Source organism: Podarcis melisellensis, assembly GCF_964234715.1.
Source record: "Podarcis melisellensis genome assembly, chromosome: 14".
Taxonomy (NCBI): Eukaryota; Metazoa; Chordata; class Lepidosauria; order Squamata; family Lacertidae; genus Podarcis; species Podarcis melisellensis.
In genome coordinates this window covers 1,190,146-1,208,109 of record NC_138546.1, presented here as the reverse complement: position 1 = coordinate 1,208,109, position 17,964 = coordinate 1,190,146, and positions in this window count along the sequence as shown.

Genomic DNA, 17,964 nt, shown 5'->3' with positions numbered 1-17,964 from the left:
TGTTAATGGGTTGTTGTTTTTATTTTTATTATGTATTTTGTGGTTTTATACCTTTGATTTTATTCTGTGAACTGCCCTGAGACCCCCGAGAATAGAGGGGGTATATAAATTCAATACATAATAAATAAATAAGAGTGGCTGGGGCAACCCAGTCAAACGTAAATAAAAAACTCTTATTGTTATTGTTATTGTTATCCTTGAAGGTAAGAGCTGTTCAACCGTGGAACGGACCCCCTCAGGTGATTGTAGACTCTCCCTCCTTGGAGGTTTTAAAGCAGAGTGTGCTGGCCCCGGGGGGAAGGTTACCGTTGGCATAGTCAAAGTCCGGTCCTGGGTCACTAGCCTGGAAACAGTTCACAAGGAGCGGGGCGAGGTCCGAAGCAGGAAGCCGGGTGGGGACAGGAACACTGGAGGGTCAGGTCTGGGTCCGGGCAGGAACAGGTACTCAACAACGACGTTGCTCCCGCAACCTGGGACCGGGCTGACTGGCCTTTATCTTCTCTGAGGCCAGGGTCGGCCCCGGCCCCCAGGAGCCCCGCCTCTCCTGGCCTTAAGGCGAGCATTCCTCCTGGGAGAAACCAGTTCCCTTCGCCTCTCTGCCCTGAGCCTCTGCAGTTCAGGAGAGGCTGAAGGGTTACTGGGGCCAGCGGGAGACTCACCTGTAGGCACTGAGTCCTCAACCACCTCTGGAGCCAGAGTGGACTCACCTGGTGCCTGCTCCTGAGGATCCAGCACAGGTGCAGGCGCTTCAGAATCAAGGCCCTGCCCCAGTTCAGCCGGCCCTGGAGGCGGGGACTCCTGTGCAGGCTGGGATTCCTCCGGTTCACTCTCAGAATCGGAATCCCAGGCCATCACACAGAGGTTGGGTAGCCATCTGTCATGGATGCTTTAGCTGAGATGCCTGCATTGCAGGGGGGCTGAACTAGATGACCCTCAGGGGATCCCTTCCAACCAGAGACATACTTAGACTCTATGTGGGGCTACCTTTGAAGGTGACCCGGAAACTACAACTAATCCAGAATGCGGCAGCTAGACTGGTGACTGGGGGCGGCCACCGAGACCATATAACACCGGTCTTGAAAGACCTACATTGGCTCCCAGTACGTTTCCGAGCACAATTCAAAGTGTTGGTGCTGACCTTGAAAGCCCTAAACGGCCTCTGTCCTGTATACCTGAAGGAGCGTCTCCACCCCATTGTTCTGCCCGGATGCTGAGGTCCACCTCCGAGGGCCTTCTGGCGGTTCCCTCATTGTGAGAAGCAAAGCTACAGGGAACCAGGCAGAGGGCCTTCTCCACCCTGTGGAATGCCCTCCCACCAGATGTCAAAGAGAAAAACAACTACCAGACTTTTAGAAGACATCTGAAGGCAGACCTGTTTAGGGAAGCTTTTAATGTTTAATAGACTATTGTATTTTAATATTCTGCTGAAAGCCGCCCAGAGTGGCTGGGGAAACCCAGCCAGATGGGTGGGGTATAAATAATAAATCATTATTATATTATTATTGTGCCTTCTTATCTATCTGTGATCCCCAATTCTTGTTTTCTTTATGTAAATTCCATTTATATTTATGTTTTGTGAAGTTGCCTATCTTGGGTTTATGAAGATACACACAGGAAGGGGCCTTGGCCATAGGAGCCATTCCCTAGGGTCCTGTACCCAGTGAAGATTAGAATCTAATAGAAGAGCCTATTGCTGAACAAGTCGAACAAGATTCTTTGTAGGACCTTACCTGGCCATGTGAGTGTCCTCACCAGCAACCCAAAGAATGATCCAGGTTGCAAGAGCTGCAATTGAGCGATGGGACCCTCAAAGCTAAGGGGTGGGTCTTTCCCCCTCTCACCTAACTGCTAGGTAAGAGAATAATACCTGGTGTGAAAGCAGCCTGGAAGCTGGAGACATGGAGACCTACTTGCTCCGCGCTGGATCCAAAGCTGAGACAAATGGAGAAGCAAGATCTGTCAGAGTGTCAATACTGCGAGCCCCTCCATCGTATGCTCAGGTTGTAAGGTAAAGGTAAAGGGACCCCTGACCATTAGGTCCAGTCGCGGACGACTCTGGGTTGCAGCGCTCATCTCACTTTGTTGGCTGAGGGAGCCGCCCTACAGCTTCCGGGTCATGTGGCCAGTATGACTAAGCGAACCAGAGCAGCGCACGGAAACGCCGTTTACCTTCCCGCCAGAGTGGTAGCTATTTATCTATTTGCACTTTGACGTGCTTTCGAACTGCTAGGTTGGCAGGAACAGGGACCGAGCTCACCCCATCACGGGGATTTGAACCACTGACCTTCTGATCGGCAAGTCCTAGGCTCTGTGGTTTAACCCACAGCGCCACCCACGTCCCTAGGTTCAGGTTGTATCTATGTGTAAATAAACCATATATCCTAAAGACACCACAGTCTCCACTGACCTTCCTTCCAAGGAAGGTAAAAAAGATAAAGGACCCCTGGATGGTTATGTCCACTCAAAGGCGACTATGGGGTTGCGGCGCTCATCTCGCTTTCAGGCCGAGGGAGCTGGCGTTTGTCCACAGACAGCTTTCCGGGTCATGTGAGCAGCAGGACTAAACCACTTCTGGCACAACGGAACACCGTGACAGAAGCCAGAATGCATGGAAACGCTGTTTACCTTCCTGCCACATTGGTGCCTATTTATCTACTTGCACTGGTGTGCTTTCAAACTGCTAGGTAGGCAGGAGCAGGGACAGAGCAAAGGGAACTCACTCTTTTGCGTGGATTCGAACCGCCGACCTTCTGATCGGCAAGCCCAAGAGGCTCAGTGGTTTAGGCCGCAGTGCCACCCATGTCCCTTCCAAGGAAACCAAACCCTGAATACAGTGGTGCCTCGCAAGACGAAATTAATTCGTTCCGCAAGTCTCTTCGTCTTGCGAGTTTTTCGTCTTGCGATGCACGGTTTTCCATAGGAATGCATTGAAAATCAATTAATGCGTTCCTATGGAAAAAGCCTTCCCCCGACCTCTTCTGGCGGGCGGCATTTTAAAATCGCCCGGGACAGCGGAGGACTTCTCCGCTGTCCGGGGCGATTTAAAAGCCCCTGGGAAGGCAGGCAGGGGGGACAAAGGCTTTCCCGCCCGGCCGCCCGGCTTCGGGACATCGTTCCGATGCCGGGCGGCTGGGGGAGGCTTTCCTGCCCCACCGCCCGGCATCGGGACGATGCCCCGAAGCCGGGCGGCTGGGGGAGGCATTTCTGCCCCACCGCCCAGCATCGGGACGATGCCCCGAAGCCGGGCGGCTGGGGGAGGCGTTCCTGCCCCACCGCCCGGCATCGGGATGATGCCCCGAAGCCGGGCGGGGGGGAGGCTTCAAAAGCCGTCCGGGGGCTTTTAAATCGCCCCGGACAGTCCCGGGGCGATTTAAAAGCCCCCGGTTAGGCAGGCAGGGGGGGCAAAAGTCTTTGCCCCCCCTGCCTGCCTTCAAAAGCCGTCCGGGATAGCGGGAAGCGCTTCCCTGCTATCCCGGACCGCTTTTAAAATGCTGGCGGTGGGGAGCAAAGCCTTTCGCCCCCGCCGGCCTTCCTGGACCTCTTCTGAAGTCCGGAGGGGGGGGAAGGCTTTGCTCCCCACCGCCAGCATTTAAAAAAAGGTCCCCGAGATTTCCCTATGGGCTTTCGTCTTGCGATGCAAGCCCATAGGGAAAATCGTCTAGCGAAGCGTCGCAAAAACCGAAAAACCCTTTCGTCTTGCGGGTTTTTCGTCTTGCGAGGCATTCGTCTAGCGGGGCACCACTGTACATTCCAGAGCCCCTGGATTCTCTTGCCGCTCGGTGATTGGGGTGGTGAGGAACGCCATCAACAGTACAAAGAGCATGTTTTCATTTTTCACAGAATGTTTGTTCATTTTCAGGAAGAATGTTCTACGCAGTGTTATCAAACAGGATCTGGTGGCGATAAACGCAGTCCACATACAATTATAGATCGCTGCTGAACAAAAGCGGGCATGAAATAAAACCAAAGTAAATAAACCTCAGATATGTGAATGCCTGGTAGGTGGAGGCTGGAACTATTCATAGCATAGGCATAACGGTTAAACAAGACGTGGTAACAAAACACAAGCGCTATTGTGCCAAGGGAAAGTAAATAAAGCATTCAAATGCCCCAAGTCCTTGCATCAGCCATATTCGTTTGTAGGCTGAGGGAAGTTGTTTCTCCTTGCCTGCAAATGAAAAAAATTCAGACCAAACAGGTCCCAAATCACCCTTTCTTCTATGGCCCCTCATAAGGACACTTAGCTTATTAGTTAGGTGGGTTCTTTCCCCCCAGCAAGGCAACATCCCACAATTTAGTGTACCCAGAATATGATGTTTGACCCCATCAAAACTCTGCTAAAACCGGACCCTGAAACTGAACCCTCCTGCTGAAATCTGAGTGCGTGGAATGGGAGGGGGGCTGCCCAGCGTTTAATCTTGGCTGGATCCTGCACACTGAGTCTGTGTTCCAGCAAACACCCTCCCACGCTGAGCTAAATATTTCACAAATTAGCACGTGCCACCATTAACTCATTTTATTCTTCGCATTATTATTTCCCCCTGCCCTTAAAGCTATTTAATAATCCCAAAGAACAGACCCTATTTTTAATATGACTTTTGTCTAGGGGGTGTCAGGCTGATACCCCAGTATCAAGTTGGCGAAACCCCAAGGAAAATAATTTCCTGTCGACACTTCCTTGCTCATTAAAAAGGACATCTGAGCCGTCGAAAGGAAAACAGCACCCAGGATTTGGAGAGGGGGAGAGGATAGCAACTTTGGACGAAGGGAATAATAAAACCTTAAAATAAAAACTTGGCGTCTGTTTGCTGGTAGAGCGAGCGATGGTCACTGCAGGCTGGTTGGGGAGCCACAGAGACACATCGCAAGAAAGAGGAAATGCATCAGGAGCAGAGATTTGCATAACATTTGCAGGTTTATGAAACTTGCTAATTCGTAAGTACAGTCATACCTCGGGTTACAGACGCTTTGGGTTGAATGATTTCAGGTTGCTCACCACGCCGAACCCGGAAGTACTGGGACGGGTTACTTCTGGGTTTTGCTGCTTGCGCATGCGCAGAAGTGCTAAATCAAGCTTTGTGCATGCATAGAAGCGCTGAATCACAACCCACGAGTGCGCAGATGTGGCACTGCAGGTTGAGGACGCTGTGGGTTGCAAATGTGCTTCCGGCACAGATCGCGTTCGCAACCTGAGTGTACACTGTATTGCTGCAACTTAGAAACAATTGGAAACACAGTACACTGTGCCTGCTTAGGTGCTGTCCAGGTGCTCAGCTGAGGATGGATGAGAAGGTCTCTGTTCACCCTTTCTCTGCTTCTTTTTCTTAGAATAATAATAACAATAATTTATTGAATTGTGCTCGGAAACGTCCTGGGACCCCATGTAGGTCTTTCAAGACCGGTGTTATGTGGTCTTGGTGGCAGCTCCCAGTCCCCAGTCTAGCTGCCGCATTCTGGATTAATTGCAGTTTCTGGGTCATCTTCAAAGATAGCCCCACGTAGAGCGCATTGCAGTAGTCCAAGTGGGAGATAACTAGAGCATGCACCACTCTGGCAAGTCAGTCTGTGGACAGGGAGGGTCTCATCCTGCGTACCAGATGGAGCTGGTAGACAGCTGCCCTGGACACAGAATTGACCACCATGGACAGCTGTGAGTCCAAAATGACTCCCAGGCTGCGCACCTGGTCCTTTAGGGGCACAGTTACTGCCAGATAGCTCTTCAAACAAAAGGTCCTTCCAAACAGATAAGGACAGGGCACCCTGGGGTGCAGGTAGGACAGATGGTTTTTGATCAGCGGGACTGGCACTTCTACAGGTGCCACATAATCCCCCTTCCGCATTTGTAAGAACTCAATGTGGCACTTTGGAACTCCCCGCCTCTTGATATCAAGCAGGCACCTTCGCTGCACCCTTTTCCCAGCCTGCTGAAAACATCCTTGCTTAGACAAACCTGTCCAGATGTGTAAAAAGTGGAGGTATCTTTCATCCAGCCTTTCTCAAACCTGGTTCCCCAGATGTGGTTGGACTGTAATTCCCATCATCTCCAGCTAGCGGGACCAGTGGCCAGGGATGATGGCAATTTTAGTCCAACCACATCTGGGGACCCCAGTTGGAGAAAGGCTGTTTTAATCTGTTTTAATATTTTAACTTTTAAAGTATTGTGGTCCCTTTTTTTTGTTTTATTGTTTCATCTTTTTGTAAACCACTCTGATGGGTTGTTGTTGTTGTTGTTTACAGCCAAGCGATGTGCAAATTTTATGAAATAAGTACAACCCCCTAGGCCATGGGTAGGCAAACTAACGCCCGGGGACTGGATCCGGCCCAATCGCCTTCTAAATCCGGCCCGTGAACAGTTCAGGAATCAGTGTGTTTTTACATGAGTAGACTGTGCCCTTTTATTTAAAATGCATCTCTGGGTTATTTGTGGGGCATAGGAATTTGTTCATTTCCCCCCCCCCAAAAAAAAATATAGTCTGGCCCCCCACAAGGTCTGAGGGACAGTGGACCGGCCCCCTGCTGAAAAAGTTTGCTGACCCCTGATCTGGACACTCCCTGCAAGCAGAAACGTCACCCGCTGCAAAATTTGGCTGCCAGAATTCTGGGCGGCTTTAAAAGAGGATAAGGCAAATTCATGGAGCAGAGGGTTGTCACTGGCTACTGGCCACAGTTGGAGGCAGCAGTGGTTCTGAATACCAGTTGCTGGAAACCACAGGAAAGAGGGTTCTCGCACCCAGAACATGCTTGCGGGTTTCCCAGGGGGGCACCTGGTTGGCCACTGTGAGAACAGGATGCTGGACAAGATGGGCCACTGGCCTGGTCCATAGCTGTCAACGTTTCCCTTTTTTTAAAGGGAAATTCCCTTATTTCGAATAGGATTCCTCGCAAGAAAAAGGGAAAAGTTGACAGCTATGGCCTGGTCCAAAAGGCTCTTCTTAAGTTGAGAGAGAGAGAGAGAGAGAGAGAGAGAGAGAGAGAGAGAGAGAGAGAGAGAGAGAGAGAGAGAGAGAGAGAGAATATCTTGGCATCCACCATCTCTCAGCATCATAGACTTCAGATCAATAACTGATCTTTCCCTCACAGCCTGACATCTTTCATCTTGTCTAGCAGTGGAGTTAATCTCCTGCTATCAGATCGATGTCAAAAAAAACAGTATTAAGGCTTCGGGGCCCAATCAAAACTCATCTTCATCATCTTCGCCATCTCTTGTCCTTCGGAGGCAGGAGCGGCCCCATCGCTCCTCGCAGGCAGGTGAGCGTTATCTGCGCCCTGCAGGTGGCCGGGAGGAAGGTGGAAACAGGTGAAAGGATGGCAGCTGTCAACTAAGCCAATGAAGAGATGGGTGACGAACCGTCTTGCCTCTTAACCAAATGAATTAATCGGCAGAATGCCCACGTTTTGCACATTGCAAAAAAAACCTTGGGGCAGGTCTTCCTTTCCGGCATTGAGGAAAGGGTGGTGCAATTTGCAGTTTAATAAAAGTCAAGTTGCTAGTCCTTCGCACAAGGGCAGGGAAGCTTTCTTGGCATGAGGTTGGCAAGCCCTTTTGGACTACCTTGCAGGGGTGGTGTGTCAGTGGTGGGCAGGGCTAGAGGCAACAGGTCCCTACCTGGAAAGAGCAGGTGATGCTCAATGCTGCAAAAGTCAAAGGTTGCTAAACACACTGGCATTCATATCCTCCATCTGGGCATCATTACAGACCAAAGGACATTTTGCAGCTAGCTAAAAGCACCTGAGATGAGGCCCGGGGAGTGCTGAGGAGAGATGATTATTATCAATAATAATAATAATAATTCATAAAAATTGTATACCAGCCTATGTCTGCAAGTCTCAAGCAGTTCCCAACATAAAAGCACAAAATACATAATGAAAAAGAACAATAATTCCCCGCTCCACCATCCCCAAGACATTTTAAAAGGGCGTTGGATGTCAATCAGCCCCGCAAAGGCTGTGGGCCCAACTTGGCCTGCCAGGGATTTGAATTTTTCCTGCAGGGTTGGAATCTGGCCCATGGATCAGAAAGTTCCCCAACCCCAATATACAGGGGTTTATCGGTAGATACATGCGCTGCACACTGCAGAATTCATTTTTCCTTGGTGCAGGATTTTGGTGGGCTTATTGGTGAGCTGGTTTTGTTTTGATTTTATGTACAGTATTTGATATTTTATGTGAACCGCCCTGAGACCTTTAGGTATAGGGCAGTATAGAAATTAAATTTAATTAATTAATTAACCATTGGTTGAAGAGGAGAGTTTATGCCTGGTGCCTAAAGGTGTGCAATGAAGGTGCCAAGCGAACCTCCCTGGGGGGGAGCAGCCCACAAACGGGGTCCGTTCTCATGTTCCAGGGGCCAGAGAGAATTTTTTATTAGTATTATTATTTGTACCCCACCCATCTGGCTGTTTTTCCCCAGCCACTCTGGGCAGCTTCCAACAAAGATTAAAAATACATTAAAATGTCAAACATTAAAAACTTCCCTGAACTGGGCAGATGTCTTCTAAACGTCAGGTAGTTGTTTATTTCTTTGACATCTGGTGGGAGGGCGTTCCACAGGGCAGGCGCCACTACCGAGAAGGCCCTCTGCTGGGTTCCCTATAACCTCACATCTCGCAGTGAAGAAACCGCCAGAAGGCCCTCGGAGCTGGACCTCATTGTCCAGGCTGAACGATGGGGGTGGAGACGCTCCTTCAGGTCTACTGGGCCGAGGGCGTTTAGGGCTTTGAAGGTCAGCACCAACACTTTGAATTGTGCTCGGAAACATACTGGGAGCCAATGCAGATCTCTCAGGACTGGTGTTATGTGGTCCCAGCGGCCACTCCCAGTCACCAGTCTAGCTGCCGCATTCTGGATTAGTTGTAGCTTCCAGGTCACCTTCAAAGGTAGCCCCACATAGAGCGCATGGCAGTAGGCCAAGCGGGAGATAACTAGAGCATGCACCACTCTGGTGAGACAGTCCGCGGGCAGGGAGGGTCTCATCCTGCGTACCAGGTGGAGCTGCCTGGGATACAGAATTGACATGTGCCTCCATGGACATGGAGTCCAGAATGACTCCCAGGCTGTGCCCCTGGTCCTTCAGGGGCACAGTTGCCCCATTCTGGACCTGGGAGTCCCCCACACACACCCGCCCCCTGTCCCCTAAAAAGAGTACTTCTGACTTGTCAGGATTCAACCTCAATCCATTAGCCGCCATCCATCCTCCAACTGCCTCCAATGGATTTGAGGGCCACGTGCTCCAGCCCAGCCTTAGCAGAAGAAAAGGCCAAGTTATTAATTGATTGCGTTTTTATCTCACCTTTTCCTCCAAGGAGATCAAGCAGGGGCTCCTGGTTCTCCCCCTCCTCATTCCACCCCCACCCCACAACAACCCTGCGAGGTCGGTTACGCTGAGAGGCAGCAACTGGTTTCCGAGGTCATAGAATCTTAGAATTGGAGAGTTGGAGAGGACGTCCAATGCAGGAATCTCAGCTAAAGCATCCATGACAGATGGCCATCCTGGCTCTGCTTAAAAAGTGAAAGAGAGTCCTCCACCTTCCATTCATTCATTCATTCATTCATTCCATCCCTGCCCTTCCCTCCCTCCAAGAGACCCCCACACAGCAAACAACCAACAATACGTAGCTGTTTCAAAAGCAATGCCAGCAGCATTAGGTAGGGCTATAGCAACCATAAAACACTAAAACAGCAGAGGGTTGTTGTTGTTTAAATAATGCAGGAGCCATCAAAAATAATTTACGGGCCGTGGCAATTAAAACCACTTCAAAGGGGGAGCAACTCTTTACGATCCCAAAGTTGCCCTAAAGCCCTGAGCAGGTGAGATGGGCCTCCTCGCCTTGGATTATTGCAGAGCCTCCCAAAAGGGAGATATGCCCCTTGTTGGGCCAGGGTCAGCCAAGGATATTTATTGGGCCAAGGAGCCAGAGCAGCAAATGGTGCCCCAAGGCAAGGGGCACCATCAAAGCCCCCCAAAAGGATTCGCGGGCACCAGGTTGGGAAAGGCGGCCCTCAAGCATGCTGATTCTTTTGCAAAAGCTGTTGATTCACCATCTCGTGAACCATCTTTGTCCACTAGAAGAGCACAAATGAAAAGCAAAGCAGATTTACCTATATCTGGGGGGGGGGGGGAGGCAGATAACACACACACACACACACGGCCGGATTTAGGTTTGATGAGACCCTAAGCTCCTGAAGGTAATGGGGCCCTTTCTATGTCCAGCTGTCCTTTGCCAACAACAAATTGTCCCTGGTTTTTGTGTTGAATATATGCTATTCCTGAAGGTGTGTCTCCACCTCCATCGTTCTGCCCGGACACTGAGGTCCAGCTCTGAGGGCCTTCTTGGTGGTGGTGCCCTCCCTGTGGAATGCCCTCCCACCAGATGTCAAAGAAAAAAATAACTACCAAACTTTTAGAAGACATCTGAAGGCAGCCCTGTTTAGGGAAGCTTTTAATGTTTAATAGGTTATTGTATTTTAGTCTTTTGTTGGAAGCCGCCCAGAGTGGCGGCCAGATGGGCAGGGTATAAATAATAAATTATTATTATTATTATTAGTCATTTATGGACCTCATAGGTATCTCAAACCATTTGCCCATGTTGCCCTTCAACCAGTCCATGCAGAATGTAGGCACCCTCTATATAGAAAGGAGCAAACCAGTGATATTTGAAGGAGCAGGCTAGCAGGCGGGGCCCATTCCTTACATCAGAGGAGCCCACACAACACAAAACACTGTTGCTGTAGGTAGGTTTTATTTTATTTGTTTTCTTTCTTATATTTTGGAAATGTACATCCAGTTGGTTTTTTCCTTTAATTTTTTTGGGGGCCCGCAAGAGAGTGGGGCTCTAAGCTATAGCTTGTTTAGCTTATACGTAAATCTGGCACTTACTGCCCACACACGTATACGTGAGGTCTGCAGTATGTATAGAAGTCAAAAAACAGAAACAAAGCCTGCAAAGCGGGTGGTGTGGGAGAACTCTGGACCACTTTCCCAATATCTCCCTGTACAACCATCCCACTCCAGAGATCAGGGAAGGGAGGGAAATGCTATTCCGGGAGGGTGAATGAGAAAGAGACCCTCTTGCCCCATGGGTCAGAAAGAGCACCAGAAGACCTTATGCAGATTGTAGGAAGCTGGTGAGGCCCAGCCTGGTGTCTCCCCCCCCCCCATTTTTTTTAAAGGATTTTTATTCAGTTTTACAAATTCATTCACACACAAAATCACAAATAATAAACATTACCCAATTTTTTTTCCAAATCTTTAGACTTACCTCCTCCCCTCCCTGGGTTCTTTGGTTAACCTTTTCAACTGTGTCTTATAAATCCTCCTAATTTTTCCAGTCCTCCATCATATCCATAGTCTCTGTAACATTATAGGAGTTATTGAAAACCTGCCCAAGAGTTCAAGTGTTTACAGGGGTCAGTCAAATATATAATATACGTAGATTTCTCCCATTCTTTGTTGAAGTTTTGATCCTCCTGGTATCTCATTTCCCCAGTCATTCTTGCCATCTCTGCAAGCAGCCTGGTGTCTCCAGATGTTGCCAGACTCCAAATCCCATCAGCCCCAGCCAGCCCGGCCAATGGTCCAGGGTGATGGGAGTTGTAGTCAAAAGCATCTTCACCAGCAATAAGGCTGATGTTACATGTGAATCCCTTATAATATATTTGCTTGTCCCTACCCCAGGGATGGAGAACTAACACAGCCTTCCCCCTTGATACTTGGTTTAAGAAGGTCTTATTTACTGCAATTTCTTTTTAGAAAACTCACCCGTTCTTCACAAATTTCCAGGGGTAAAGCGAAACCTAGGGACTTGCAGCTACCTGGTGGTCACTCATGGCTTAGGACAAAAGACAGACTCATGGCTGGCAGGTTCCTGCAAAGTATGATTTTATCTGGAGTCAATAGTATTCTAGGAATTATTATTGACGTTTCCGTCGTGCTTCCATGGGATCGAAATCTTTTTATTTGCAAGATTGCTTTTAGATCTCTGCAATAACCCTTCCTCTGCTCTGCGTCAGTTTCTTTCTTAAGCTGCGGGCCATTCGATGGCAAGCCGTGGTTCGTTTCTGTATCCCTCAAACATCTGTATGGTTCTGTGTAATAAAATATTTTTAAAAAAATTAAAATGGGGGGTCTGAAGGGGACCAGGTTAAAGGAACCTCACTTACCTTGACAGGCAGCAATGGCACTGCAGGGTTTCAAGCAAGGCTCTCTCCTAGCCATGGGTAGGCAAACTAAGGCCCAGGGCCGGATCCGGCTCAATCACCTTCTAAATCCAGCCTGCAGACGGTCCGGGAATCAGTGTGTTTTTATATGAGTAGAATGTGTCCTTTTATTTAAAATGCATCTCTGGGTTATTTGTGGGGCACAGGAATTTCTTCTTCTTTTTTTCTTTCCAAAATACAGTGGTACCTCAGGATGCAAACGTTCGCATCCTGAAGCGAACGCAACCCACGACTGCGCATCTGTGCATGCGTGGATAGCGATTTGCCGCTTCTGCGCATGTGCGTGACATCATTTTGGCCGTCTGTGCATGTGCGAGCGGCAAAACCCCAAAGTAACACGTTCCATTATTTCTGGGTCGCCGCGGAGCACAACCCGAAAGTGCTCAACCTGAAGTAACTTCAACCTGAGGTATGACTGTATAGTCCGCCCCCCCCACAAGGTCTGAGGGACAGTGGACCGGCCCCCTGCTGAAAATGTTTGCTGACCCCTACTCCTAGCCCCACCTGGAGATCCTGAGAACTGCATCTGAGATGACCTCCATGTACTGAAGATGATCTGCCACTGAGCCATGGCACTTTGCACATGAACAGGAGCTCTCGGCAGCCGCCGCCATCCTTTCCAAGGAGGCTGAGGAACATGGGAGAGGCTGTAGCTGTCTTAATCAGGCACTACGGCAAGTCTGCATGATAAGAACATAAGAACAGCTTGCTAGATCCGTCCAGCATCCTGTTCTCACAGTGGCCAACCAGGTGCCTCTGGGAAACCAGGGAGCAGGATCCGAACCCAAGAGCAACTCTCCCCTCCTGTGGTTTCCAGCCACTGGTATTTGAAAGCATTGCTGTCTTCAGTTGTGGAGACAGAGAAGAGATATCCTGGCTAATAGCCACCAAAAGCCCTCTCCTCCAAAATAATACTGATAATTTATTATTTATACCCCACCCATCTGGCTGAGTTTCCCCAGCCACTCTGGGCAGCTCCCAATCGAGTGTTAAAAACAATACAGCATTAAATATTTAAAAATTCCCTAAACAGGGCTGCCTTCAGATGTCTTCTAAAAGTCTGGTAGTTGGTTTTTTCCTTCGACATCTGATAGGAGGGCGTTCCACAGGGCAGGTGCCACCACCGAGAAGGCCCTCTGCCTGGTTCCCTGTAACTTGGCTTCTCGCAGTGAGGGAACCACCAGAAGACCCTTGGAGCTGGACCTCAGCATCCGGGCAGAATGATGGGGGTGGAGACGCTCCTTCAGGTCTACCCGGATCGAGGCCGTTTAGGGCTTTCAAGGTCAGCACCAACACTTTGAATTGTGCTTGAAAACGTACTGGGAGCCAATGTAGGTCTTTCAGGACCGGAGTTATATGGTCTCGGCGGCCACTCCCAGTCACCAGTCTAGCTGCCGCATTCTGGATTAGTTGCAGTTTCCAGGTCACCTTCAAAGGTAGCCCCATGTAGAGCGCATTGCAGTAGTCCAAGCGGGAGATAACCAGAGCATGCACCACTCTGGCGAGACAGTCCGCGGGCAGGGAGGGTCTCATCCTGCGTACCAGATGGAGCTGGTACACAGCTGCCCTGGACACAGAATTGACCTGCACCTCCATGGACAGCTGTGAGTCCAAAATGACTCCCAGGCTGCGCACCTGGTCCTTCAGGGGCAGAGTTGCCCCATTCAGGACCAGGGAGTCCTCCAAACCTGTCCGCCCCCTGTCCCCCAAAAACAATACTTCTGTCTTATCAGGATTCAACCTCAATCTGTTAGCCACCATCCATCCATCCTCCAGCCGCCTCCATGAATTTGTCCTCTTTTAAAACCATCTGATTTGGTGGCCATCACGCCTCCTGTGGCAGGGAGTTCCACAGTTCCACAGTTCAGCTTTCTTTTATCTGTCCTCAGACATCAGAATTTGAAAAAGTCCCCCAGGGAAGTGACAGGCTCCATATCTCCAACCAGGGCATTTTTTTCAGCCATGCAGTTCCTCTCAGGTGGGCGCCATTGCCATTATAAGAGAACAAGGGAGGCGTTTGCGGTGAGTTCCGGCACTCCCCCCCCCCCCGTCCCCGCGAAAAACAGCATTGCCTCCATCTCACCCTACCGTGGCAAGCAAGCTCAGTTCTCCCCTGGGTCCACCCCACGAAGGCAGTCCCTGCTCTGAGAGGGGGAGGCAGTAAAAAAAACAACAAGCCAGAATTAAAAGGGAACTGTTTGATTTACTGTTCTCGAGAAGAATTAGAGAATGCTGAAAGAAAAGCAGAGGAAAGGCTGGGGGCCATAAATCTTGCTTCAGGAGCAGATAAAGAAAACATGCTTCTATTCCTGGAGGAAGGCAAAGGAGGACAAGAGAGAGAGAGAGAGAGAGAGAGAGAGAGAGAGAGATCCTCTGTTATGTACTGAGTTGAATAGGATCCAAAATGCAGCAGTCCGATTTGTCCTAGAACAATAGGCTCCAGATTGCAGCAGTCTGATTGGTTCACAGGAGCCACCCAATCCAGCTCCGGGTGGAAGTGAATCTGCAACCTGATTGGCCTACAGGAGAATCCCAGAATTAGCCAATCACGTGGGGCCCATTGTGTGAATAATGTATATAAAGCAGACATCATGGGAGAACTTCCATTCCTCACTACTATGAGCTGAATAAAGAGCATGAAATCCACACTCAACTCCGAGTATATTTCATCCTCTTTTAAAACCATCCAACTTTTAGACCATCATCCCTGCTTCCTGTGGGAGGGAGTTCCATAGTCTAACAATGCGCCGCATGAAGAGGTCCTTTCTTGTATTCAGCCAGTAGTTCCCGCCTTTCCCAGCCTGGGGAGAATCTAGAAGCTTTAGACTCCAGCTTCCACCAGCCAGACGCCCCTTTGGAAGACTCAGGACAGAGAAAAGAAAGTCCTTCTTTATGCAACGCAGAGTTAAACTGCGGAACTCCATCCCACATGAAGCGGGGGGATCTGACATATTCATGAAGAAGGAGAGGGCTATTGATGGCTACTGGTCAGAATGGCTATGCTTTTTTTTAAAGTCCCAATGGACTTCTGTTCCTATAGTTTTGCATTACTAATAATATTAATAAATTTTTATTTATACCTTGCCCTTCCTGGTTCAAAAACCAGGCTCAGGGCGGCTAACAACAAATTTAAAACACTTAATTATAAAAGCAGCATAAATTACAGTATAAAAACATAAATAACAATAAAATTCAAAAATCATTTTAGGGGAAATAAGCATTAGATAATCCCCAGGGCTAGCTGGCTGAATTATTAAATGTTAATAGCATTATTATTATTATTATTATTATTATTATTATTATTATTATTCTGTTAGTATTTCTATTATTATTTCTATTCTATGTTGTTACCCGCTTCGAGCTTTCCTGTTAAGGAAATATAAATACATTTTCATATTAAATAAAAAGCCACAATTTTGTCTGCTCAACCACTAACATATTATTTCCCCTTTAATCAGAGGTTACAGCGAACCCCCTCGCCCGTCACTCCCTGGGTGGAAAATTGCCCCACCGCCGTCGGGCCAAGCAAAGCTGCAAGCTGCCCCTGTCCTCATGTCAAAGGTTGACCAGATTTATGGTTTTTAATATTTGCACTATTGATTGTGAGGTTGTCTCGAGGGTTGTCACAACAAGCACAATTGCTGCTCTTTGGACGGAGGCGGCTGCTTTTGAAGACTCCTGTGCATGAAAAATGGATATTAACTGAGAGGAAGAGATTTAAAAGCATTCATAAACCTGGATGGGTTTGTTTGTGCGGTTTCCACCCCAACTTTTCCCTCCTGTAATCTTTTCCCCCTTATCCCCTTCCTCCCTTCCTCTCTCTCTCTCTGGCACATGAAGTTCTCAATAATAATAATAATAATAATAATAATAATAATAATAATAATAATAATATATTTATACCCCACCCATTTGGCTGGGTTTCCCCAGCCACTCTGGGCGGCTTCCAACAGAACACTAAAATACAATGACCTATTAAACATTAAAAGCTTCCCCAAACAGGGCTGCCCTCAGATGTCTTCTAAAAGTCTGGTAGTTGTTTTTCTCTTTGACATCTGTGGGGAGGGTGTTCCACAGGGCGGGTGCCACTCCCGAGAAGCCCCTCTGCCTGGTTCCCTGTAACCTCACTTCTTGCAGGGAGGGAACCACCAGAAGGGAGGGAACCATCGTTCAGTCTGAGCTGAACGATGGGGGTGGAGATGCTCCTTCAGGTATACTGGGCTGAGGCCATTTAGGGCTTTCAAGGTCAGCACCAACACTTTGAATTGTGCTCAGAAACGTATTGGGAGTCAATGTAGCTCTTTAAGGACTGGTGTTATGTGATCTCGGCAGCCATTCCCAGTCACCAGTCTGGCTGCCACATTCTGGATTAGTTGTAGTTTTTGAGTCACCTTCAAAGGTAGCCCCACATAGAGCGCATGGCAGTAGTTCAAGCGGGAGATAACCAGAGCATGCACCACTCTGGTGAGACAGTCCACGGGTAGGGAGGGTCTCACCTGCGTACCAGATGGAGCTGGTAGACAGCTGCCCTGGACACAGAATTGACCTGCGCCTCCATGGACAGCGGTGAGTCCAAAATGACTCCCAGGCTGCGCACCTGGTCCTTCAGGGGCACAGTTACCCTATTCAGGACCAGGGAGTCCCCCACACCAGCCCGCCCTCTGTCGCCCAAAAACAGTAATTCTGTCTTGTCAGAATTCAACATCAATCTGTTAGCCGCCCTCCATCCTCCAACCGCCTCCAGACACTCACACAGGACCTTCACCGCCTTCTCTAGTTCTGATTTGAAAGAGAGGTAGGTAGAGAGGTGGAAGCTGCCCAGAGGTTCTGGGTGGTCCTAGGGGGCTGGGGTTCAGCGTGGCCTCGTAGGGAGGGCCGCATGCCCTGGGAGACCCCGATTCCAGTGTTTGATTTCTGCTCACATCCAAACCGCTCTGAGCGGCGGCTGCTCCCTCCATCATCGCAGTGCCTCTATTGACAACTGCAGAAGGAAAATTGATAGTCTGGTCAGCATGCATTGCGGTCGGTTGTAGGGGATGGTGTCTCTCAGTGGGAGAGCACACTGAGAAAGTGCAGGTGTTCCCAAGTTAAAAAAACCACCTGCATCTCCAGTACAATACAGTCCGGTGGCCCTGCTTGAGAGACTGTCCTTCTCTAGGGAAAGCAGCGCTCTGAGCTGGCCAGAGGGGCATGGATGCGATTCCTGCTGCCCAAGGGGTTGAGCTGGATGAGCTCTGGGGGTCCCTTCCTGTGAATCTATGATTTTCCAACCCTGTCCAAGGCAGCTCCGCCTAGCAGCCAGCCCCAGGGGGAAGCGTGGCTCTCTGGCTTCTGCCTTTGCAGCCCGTTACGACTGGCTCAAGGCTCAGCAAAAGACTCAGCTTTGTGGGTTCAAGTCCTACGCTGGGCAAAATATTCCCATGCCTTGGAGGGAAGGGCAGGATTCAAAGATACAACAGTGGAGAACCCACCTTTATACCTTTAAAGCCCTATACGGCCTAGGACCCTCGTACCTACGGGACTGCCTCTCCTGGTATGTCCCACGGAGGACCTTACGGTCTTCAAACAAAAACATCTTGGAGGTCCCAGGCCACAGGGAGGTTAGGCTGGCCTCAACCAGAGCCAGGGCTTTTTCGGCTGTGGCCCCGATCTGGTGGAACACTCTGTCCCAAGAGACCACGGCCCTGCAGGACTTGACATCTTTCCGCAGGGCCTGCAAGACGGAGTTGTTCCACCAGGCCTTTGGCC